Raw genomic sequence first — 10,484 nt, forward strand, 5'->3', positions numbered from 1 at the left:
CAAGATATTGAAAGGCAGCTCTTATATGTTTTAATATACATAAAGGGATACTTTATTTTTGTAATTTAACACATTAAACACAACCCTACAATTCCCAACTGGTATGTATTATCTACTATCTTGTGAATATAATCCTGCTATGTCCTGAACTGTGTCCTTCCCAAATTCTTATGCTGAAGCTATAACCTCCAATGTGATGGTATTTGCAGATGGGACCTTCGGGAGGTAATTAGGTTTAGATGAGGTCACAAGGGTGGGGTTTTCATAATGGGATTAATGCCCTTGTAAGAGGAGACCAGAGAACTTGCTCTCTCACTTCCTGCCAACTGAGGATACAGCAGGAAGACCTGTAAGAGACTCTTCATTCGCCCTGAACAGAAACGGCTGGCACCTCAATCTTGGACTTTCTAGCCTACGGAACTGTGAGAAATATATATACTGTCGTTTAAGCCACACAGTCTATGGTATTTTATTATAGCAGTTCGAGCAGATAAAGAAAATCTCAAAATAAGATTCCCATATAGGTTAAAGAAGCTTTGATATTAAAAAAATTTCCATTCCACAAACATGTAAATCACGTAGTAATTTGCAGGTAGCAAGTGATATATTATTGAAATCATGCCAGGAAGAAAAAAATGTTGACATTAGTGATTCTTAGTTGCTCTTGGAAGCAACTCAAATATTATCAATTTGCATAATTAGTTATAAAAACTGGATAATGGCCATAAGATGTGCTAATGAACAATTTTTATTTTTACCACATGAATCTACTATTTATAGATTATCAATTTTCAAAGAATTTGAATATGACAAAATATAAGAAAACTTCAATTATATTAAACAATTTCGGCTTTCTTTGATAAAACAAAAATCTTCAAGATCTTGGCACAGGATCATTGTTGTTATATTATGGTATTTATATATATACACATATATACATGCAAATATCAGGTATAATTGAGTTCCAATTGAGAAAAAGCCAAGTAAGTTTTTTCATATGCATTAAGGTATTACTCATAGAGCTAACTCTACAAGAGTTATACAGCTGACTTTTTTTGAGACAGGGTCTGGATCTATTGCCCAGGCTGGAGTACAGTGGCAAGATCTAGGCTCACTGCAACCTCCACCTCCTAGGCTCAAGCCATCCTCCCACCTCAGTCTCCCAAGTAGCTGGGACTACAGATGCATGCCACCACACCCTGTTAATTTTTGTATTTTTGGTAGAGACAGAGTTTCACCATGCTGCCCAGGCTGGTCTCAAACTTGTGAGCTCAAGCGATCCATCTGCCTCAGCCTCCCAAACTCCTGGGATTACAGGTGTAAGCTACTGCGCCTGCCATACAGCTGATGTTTAAAGCAAATTCAAGTCCATCCTTTTTCATATCATAAAACCTTTTATCTGAAACATTTAATATTAATCTGTCTCTTACAACTAGTGCAGGCTCAACTTGGTCCCTTTATAAATTAACAAAATAAGCTGGTAAAAGTATGTTTTATCAAATTCCTTTATAACCATATTTTCCTGAATAAAAAAGTAAATAAACTAGTGAACTTTTTTTAATAGTTTCTAATCAATTTCAGTATCTGGTTCTCATAGGCTGAAACAATGCTATAATGACTGGGTTGCACAACAGTCTGGGGTAATTATTTTGCTTGTTTGTTGCCCAGGCTGGAGTGCAGTAGTGTGATCTCAGCTCACTGCAACCTCTGCCTCTCGGGTTCAAGCGATTCTCCTTCCTCAGCCTCCCAAGTAGCTGGGATTACAGGCATGCGTCACTGCACCCAGCTAATTGTTGTTTTTTTAGTAAAGATGGGGTTTTACCATGTTGCCCAGGCTGTTCACTAACTCCTGAACTCAGGTGACCCACCCACCTCGGCCTCCCAAAGTGCTGGGACTACAGGTGTGAGCCACCACGCTTGGCCAGGGGAAATATTTAAATAAAAATTATTTTCACTAAAAGCTTTAAGTATTGTACACAAGCATCATCGGAATATTTATATCAGTTATCAAACTTTTTCTAATAAAAGAGTGTTGTGTTTTAAAAATAGTGACTCCATTTTAAGTCATTTTTCTCAAGCCTCCAAATAATTATTTTCATGAGCCTTATTTGCAACCTAAAACATTACCACCTGATTTATTTCAAACATTCACTAACCATCATTATATCTGACTATCTTAAGGTGCTTGATGCCCAACACAAAGCCTGACACAATCTCACATCGTTTTGCAGTTTCAATATGCTTTGTTCTCGTCCCAAATACTCATATTCTGTTGTACTACTATAAGCTATTATATAACAGGAGGTGGGGAAAATTTAAAAAATACTGCAGCACTACCAGCCATTTAGCATACTGAGTTCCCACAGTTGCTTAGTGGGTGTTCTGAAACTAGGCCATTTTCTAGTATTAAGAATTTCAAATCACTACTTCCAAAGTACAGAAATAAATGTCTTCAAGATTAAATCATAAAACTTTACTATTTTAAGCTACCTAGTATATAAGCATCCCATTTCTATGAGTTTAGAGTTGCAATCAGCACATGGTAGATAAACAAATATTTGTTTTAGGAGCAAAATAACTAGCTCTCCTACCTATCCTTATAGTCACAGAATTCAAGAGATCACAATATTAAAATAAAATGTAATTTATTTGAACCAGAACTAAAGCTCTGGTGAAATTTTGAATTCTATATTGCAGATATATACAAACCCAAACTGAATTAAATATAATCTATTTCAGGTCACCCAATCTGTCAGACACCACATACTTTAAGCAAAGAACTATGACTTTCAACCTAATTTTCCCAGTCCAGGTAACCAGGAAATGCCAAGGAATTAAGCTTATTTTCTTTAACAGAATAAAAGTTGAAGAAACACTTAGCTATTTTGTCTTATCAATGCAACAGGTTATGTTTTCATTAAAAGTGGATAAAGAAAAAGATGTTGCTACTCAATTTTACATATTTCATAGCAAAGTGAACAAAGAAACACATGGTAAGCATAATATCTACCTCTACAAATTATAAGGTAGTATATTATACTGCACTGATTCAGTATTTTCAGCTAATTGTTTCAACTTAAATTTTGTTCAATAAATACTGTTACCTACTATGTTTTACCTCATTAAGCAAACCTTTCCAGTAAGAAAAGCTTAACACAGTAAAAGTTTTAAATTCTATCATTTTGAATGGAATTTTTCCAAAATACATGAGGTTATTAACAAAACTTACTAATATCCAATAACCTCTTCTTCATGATCCTAGATCATTATTTTTTATACTATTCTATGTATAAAACAAAGTGTCTTGAAAGATTCTACGCATGTTTGTCATAACATTAAGTTGCTATAAACTGCTGTTTTTACAAAATGTCTTGCATCTGGCTTTTTGAGTTTTTCTTCTGCTCTTCATTTTCAACTCTCTTATGCCTCTAGGAGTAATATCAGTCCTTTTTACATTTGGTTACCAAACTTTTAAAAGTTGTGCACTATGTGAGAATAAAAATGCCTGAATTAAGGCTTGAAGGACTCTAAGAACAGAAAATGTGTGTTTAAAAACAAGAACATTATGACATCTCTTTGTCCTTCCTTTGGGCCTGTTCAGTTTGTTTTGGAGCTGTAGACTATTCATCTAAAACTAATTTTCCACTTGGAACCTACAGAGTCTAGACATTGTATACGGGTGGAACAGTAAATAAGACAGACATACTCAATGCTCATCTTGAAGCTTACAGTCTAGCAATAAAGACAGACATCAAACATATCATTACAAAAATTGTGTTATAAAAAAGGAAGTACAAGCACTAGGATACCTTCAAACAGAAGAACCTAACTAGGGATGAAAGGAAGGTCTCCCAAAGTATGGGATACAAAATTGAGGACTGAAGGGTGATTAGAGTTTAGCCACATGAAGAGTGCATGAGGTAGTAACCAAGCCGATGACACCAGATAGTTTTAGTTTCCTAATAAGTAATCTCAAGATAAATGAGGTGTAACAACATGTTTAAGGCAATTGCTAAAATATTAATATTTTAAAAAGAAATTTCTCAAATTACTATAATAAAAATAATCAGAAGGATCAAGAAATGCAAATGAGTGTTTTAACACAGAAACCTATGGCACTCTGCAGGGAACGGAGTTTGGGATATCAAAATTAGGCCTCACGTGATACACCCTGGAAGAAGTATTAAATTATATTGCATGAAAGGTCAGGCGTGGTGGTTCACACTTGTAATTCCAGCACTTTGGGAGGCCAAGGCAGGTGGATTGTTTGAGCTCAGGAGTTTGAGACCAGCCTGGGCAACACAGCAAAACCTAGTCTCTACAAAAAATAGAAAAATTAGCCAGGCATGGTGGCACACACCTGTAGTCCAGTTACATGAGAGGTTAAAGTGGGAGGATCACTTGAGCCCAGGGAGGTCAGGGCTGCAATGAGCCCCATGATTGTGCCACTGCACTCTAGTCTGGGTGACAGAGCGAGACCCTGTCTTGAAAATAGAAACAAAAACAAAAACAGCAACAACAAAAAAATACTGCGTGAAAAAGAGACCGTCTTAAAAACAAAACAAACAAAAAAAATACTGCGTAAAAAATTAGTCAATTCTCAAGTTCAGAGAACTTTTAAATCATACAAGACAATTACAAAGCCTGCATCTAGGATATAATTGTTGACCATACAGTCTGACTTACCTGAAGAGTGGCACTGTCAAGTAAGTATGGAAAGTGTTTTTTAAAGTGTACTCAAAAAAGAGTACATTTTAAATGATTATACAAAAAAAAAAAACTTTACCATGAATTCTAAGAAAGTTCATAAATGTTACTCTTAACATGATACATAAATGCTGAGAAAAGATATTTAAGTATTGTTTTTTATTTTAATTTTTTTTTTTTTTTTGAGACAAAGTCTCACTCCGTTGCCTAGGCTGGAGTGCAGTAGCACGTTCTCGGCTTACCACAACCTCCACCTCCCGGGTTCAAGAGATTCTCCTGCCTCAGCCTCCCGAGTAGCTGGGATTACAGGTGCCTGCCACCACACCCAGCTAATTTTTTGTATTTTTAGTAGAGACGGGGTTTCACTACATTGGCCAGGCTGGTCTCAAACTCCTGACCTCAAGCGATCCGCCCACCTCGGCTTCTCAAAGTGCAAAGATTACAGGCATGAGCCACCACGCCCGGCCTTAAGCATGATTTTGAAACATTATCATTATCCAAGTTCTAAGCCTGGGAATTATTCCCCATGTTACACTGATATATTCTCCTTGTATTTAATTAAAATATTAATGAAAAATAGGTGAACATTTTTCCCTTCTTTTCACAGGTGTTGAAGGTAAAGTTTTAAATAACAGTTTGGTCAACATTAATACAGAGCTGCAGTTCAAAGCCCAAATAAAATTAGGAACACAAGAAATATTATTATTAATAATAACATAAGCTTTAAAGTCTACTGTATGACCTAATATTATTACTAGAATCCAAACTGTTATTCTTCTCTAATTGTCCAAGTGGACCTAAACATATCTAACCTTTGTGCTTTTACTATCCTCCCCTATCCTACTTATTCCTCAAGAGTTCATTCCAGTCCTGTCCTCCACTAGGCACTGCCAGTTATATGTGCAGTGTGAGTCTTAACCATCTGAGTTTGCCAGTGTACACTGCTGTTAAAAGCATGTGTCACATTGTTTAACAATTAACTAATGACTTGTCCAGTTCATGCAACAAACTCTGAACTTACTGAAAGAAGGAAACATATTTATCTCTGTATCCACAGAGCCTGGGACACACATGGCATTCAGCAGAAGTTCCATGACATTGGTGAATGTGAAACTGTAGTTACTAAGAAATATTTATAGAACAAAATTGAAAAGTTAAAGACTATTTGCAAGACTGAGAAAGTACTGAAAGCAGGAAGAAGTGTTATACAACACAAAACTGGAAACTGAAAAAAACCCAAGTTTAACTGATCAAATTAACTCCAAGTTCTAGAAATTATGTGTCAAAACAGGCCATTTCCACTTTACCTCCAAGACATTAGAAAAACTAAAAGAAAAAAATATTTATCTTTGTCAGCTGTAAAATTACTTAAAATTATAGGACTTTTAAATAGTAATTGAGGGCAAATAAAGTATTTAAACGTCAGAAGTCTTCCTAGTGCTATCAACAAAAGATAGTCATGCACAAACAATTTATAAAAATATTTCAGGTTCATTTCACATAGGGACCAATTATACCCCTTTTTAAGGTCTCCTGTTTTAGCCACAAGCAGTATGTTCACTCTTTCTCATAAATGAATCCTTACCTTTTAGAGCATGTACTACTTTTTGCAATGAGTTCTGACCTTTAGAGAAGTTGGAATGAGATATACAGTGTGAAAATGAATTAGTGTTCTTTTAAATCTTGATAATGGGAACTGCATGCTTTCTCAAGAAGCACATATGCTACCATCATCTCAAAAGCTTAAGGATCGTTGGTAATTAGAATATCCTTTTGTGTGTATAAACTTTGCTTTGCTGAATTAAAGATGCTGTGTTAAAAAGTTGAGACCCGGGGGAAAATACCAAAAAACCAGAATGAACATTAATTTATATTAAAATAATTCAATTATATATTTTAGAACATAAGTTTCTCAGACTTATGTATGTTTCAATCTGTAATTATTAACAAACACTTTTAAGAACACTATAATATATGAAGTTCAAGCATACCATAGGTCATCTGTAATTTAGAAATTATTCAGATTTTAAAAGTCAGTTTAGACAGAAAATATAAAAATTTACTATATTAGGAGAAAATATTTCAAAAAAGATCTACAGGACACAACTTTCATGCAGTGTAACAAGTAAATGAAACAAAATTCAGAAGGCCAAGCAGTTAAAATAGGGGATTACAAGGATAGCAGATGATATATGTCCATAAATTAGTCTTAAGATTCAGCCAACTTACATGTCTAATGCACAACATATAATGCATGAAATATAGGTCTACCAACAAGCAAAAATACCAACTCACTTAATATTTGAAGTACTCATTTAAGTATCACATAAAAGTACTTAATGTATAATTCTACTGCTAAATTACAGTTTCCCTTTATTCATCTACAGCAAAATACTTACCAATCCCTACTAGTCTCATTAAGAAATGTCAAAATATCCAATTTATATTTAAATATCCTCTGTTAATTGATATGTTATAAACAAGTAGCAAAATTCTTCCAAGTCCAAGTTATAAATCTCAGAACTCACTGAAGGAGTTGTGAGTTAACTTGTTGTTTTTTATTGTTTGGGGTTTTTTTTAATCTTATTTTGTTATAAGCATAAATCTTAAGGCTTTTTCATACATGAAAGATACATGAATGATGTAGTAAACCAAATTCTAAAGATGTATTTCACTTAATCTTCAGCCTCCAAAAATATGCATCCTTATATCTACATATAGAGTTTATATCTTTTAGTTAATACACAGATTTTTGTATTTAAATATTTTTACAAAAAAAATCAAAATATCTGAAAGGTTTAAAGAACAGTCTTCCAGAAATATTAAATGATACAAATATTGAAAATGAGCATATTTTTAAGGCAAATATAACTATAATTTATCCACCTGTATAATAAAGAATTTCAACTTTATTCACCCATCCTCCATAATTCATACAGGTAAACCAAAGCAATAACTATACCAACCACTATTCGGAAGCCATCTTTGGAAACATTCCACATAGAATTCCAGTTTATGTCTCTCGGATGTGGAGAGAGAAAAGTCATTCTTCCCTGACCCAAGTCACAGAAAAAAGACTAACATTTTAAAGGGGTAATTCCAGCAAGTGTGACAAAGGAATTTGTAATTTTCATGTTTCTATCTAAACATGAAATGTTTCAAATTTCCAACTGGCTTGTAGTTCACAAGTTGATGCATGACCTTTTACTTGCTACAACTACCAGAAAAACAGCTCTGATGAACTTTCTGAATACGGTAGTTTAAAAACTAAAAAAAAAGATCTAGCTGCAAACTATTAATGTATATTTTAACATCACTCTTTAATCCATAATAATTTATGGGAAAATTTTTTAAACTTAAAAATTATATTAATAATGAGTGATCAGAAAACAAATGTCAACTTTTAATGTAGCTGTTTCTTCAAAAACTGAAGGGGGAATGTGGGGATGGTTAATGGATATAAAAAACAGAATGAATACGATCTAGTATTTCATAGCACAACAGGGTGACCACACTCAATAAATTTAATTGCACATTTTAAAATAAGAGTATAATTGGATATTTGTATCACAAAGGGTAGATGTTTGAGGTGATGGGATACCTCATTTACTCTAATGTGACTATTATGCATTGTATGCCTGTATCAATATCTCATATAACTCATAAACACCTGCTATGTACCCATAACAATTAAAAACTAAAAATAAAACTCAACAAGCACCTGGGGAAAATGCAGTACCCTTAAAGACATGTCCATAATTTGAAACTGGGATTTCAATATTGTTTTATATGTTGGCTTTATATTAAATTTCAGACATTTGAAAGTTACAAACCTTAGACAAAGCTTTTATTTAGTTTTGTCTTTATTTTTGTCTATTTTTCAAATGTGTATTTATAATTACATAAAAAGTTTACAATATACTTTATGTCCAAATAAAGATAAAAGGTTTATCATACTCAGTCTAAGTTCCATATGTGGAGAATGGTCATTTGCATACTTTATTCCTAAAATTCTTTTCACTGTCACACAGCAAAACATCAACACTTGATAAATTCAAATTATAAATATAACCTTACTGAATGTTACAAATTGGATGCAATAGCTAAGTCTCTTCAAGTACACAGTAACAGTTCTACAGCCCACGGCATGGAGGATGAGGGTAAAGATTAGTAAGTACACTAATAAACTGAGGTGTTTAAAATTAAAACTATTTTTCAGTGGTGTTGCTGCATTTAGATACAACAATACTTGGTTACACAAATGTACCTTAGGATTCTGAAAACCATAACAAAAAGCTTTTGATATAGTAGTCCCTCTTGAGTAGAAACTAGACGCACTCGGTATCTAAGAAAAGTGTAAGAAATGACACAGGTGTAAGCCTAGACACTGCTGGTAGTTACCACGCTGGAGGCAAATACTATACAGTCCACATCTGCAACCTAATTTTGCTTCAGCATCCCCAGAGACTTCGAAAATATTTCTTTGGGTAGGTTGCAAAACAGTGCTTCCTCTTTTATTCTCATCACCCCCATTACGATACAAAGCAACAGACAAGAAAAATCAAACTGCCAACTGTAAGGGCTTAAACACACACACAAAGCATCTTCTTTCTAGCTCCCGAATCGGTATTTATTCCACCTGTTTGTAACTCCATAATTCCACAATAACACAAACTGCCTGCTGAAAGAAACGAAGAAAAGAAAGGAAAAAGAAAGAAAAGAAATAAAGAGAAAGAAAGGCAAATTAATGCTTTGGAGTCATTACTCTTCCACCTAGGCATGGGGGGAGGGGGATGGTACAAAAACAATGGATATTGAGGGGCTGGGGAAAAAATCGTCTTGTCCCAAAGCCTCTTGTGTTATGAGCCTGGGGGAGTCGGGGAAGAGTGAGACTACTTTTCCTCTCTCCCTAAAAGCTGTGCTATCACTGGGAGAGGTTGCCATCGGGCATGTTCTACGAGGCGGTCTCGAAGGGCTACAACTCGCTTCGCTAGGCAACACACCGAGAGCCGATCCAGCACTCTTCACTCAAGGGTTTTTAGGGAGAGGAGAACGGGAGAGCAAGGTAGACTCTAGGGAGCGGGCGCGAAGAGACCCCACCCTGTATGACGGCCGCTGCGTCCGGGCCCTCGCCAACGATTTACACGACTCGGGCACCCTGCGGACTGGGCCCGGGGCCCCCGGGAACCGAGAGGAGCGAGGCTGTCCGCCGGGCGCCCCCGGCCCGCGCCCTCGCGCCGGCACGCCGTCACCCAGGCGCTGTCCGGGCCGTCCGCCGCCGCCGCCGCAGGCCGGGCCCCGGCCGCTGTCAGACCCGACCGCCTTCCTCTCCGCGCCGGGCTGCAGGCTCCCACGCGAGCCGGCTCCAAGGGCTCCGCACACCCGGAGGCAGCAACCAGGAAAGCGGCGGTGGCGGCGCCTCCCAGGGCCCCGAGGGCCTCGCCCCGGCGCTGCCGGCTAGCGCCTGTCAGGGCGCGCCGGGCCTCCCCCTACCGACAGCCAGCCCGACTGCCCGACGGACAGGAAGGCAGGCAGGAAGAACCGACCAACAGACACCCTCCCCCTCATCGGCCCCGGGTTACCGTCAGGAGCCCCGACTCCGCCATCCTCCTCGCTCGCCCTCCTTCCTCCTCTTCCTCCTCCTCCTAAGAAGAGACGCTGCCCAACCGCCGCCCCCCGCCCGCCCCTCCCCCACTCGCCCCGCCCGCCCGCCCCTCCACTACTCTCGCTCCAGCCTCCCCGCCCCACCCCTCCGGCGTGGGCCCGTCACTCGCTAG

General features: G+C 37.3%; 1 protein-coding gene across 1 annotated transcript in view; it reads right to left on the bottom strand.

Moving 5' to 3' along the window:
- Positions 1-10,451, bottom strand: part of SHOC2 (SHOC2 leucine rich repeat scaffold protein) — a 93,615-nt gene extending 83,164 nt beyond the window's left edge. The window contains exon 1 of the mRNA XM_004087537.2: positions 10,290-10,451. The gene's annotated coding sequence lies outside the window, so the exon portion shown is untranslated. The remainder of the gene's footprint in view (positions 1-10,289) is intronic.
- Between the last annotated feature and the right edge of the window lie 33 nt (positions 10,452-10,484).

This window comes from Nomascus leucogenys, chromosome 3, assembly GCF_006542625.1.
Source record: "Nomascus leucogenys isolate Asia chromosome 3, Asia_NLE_v1, whole genome shotgun sequence".
In the NCBI taxonomy this organism is placed as follows: Eukaryota; Metazoa; Chordata; class Mammalia; order Primates; family Hylobatidae; genus Nomascus; species Nomascus leucogenys.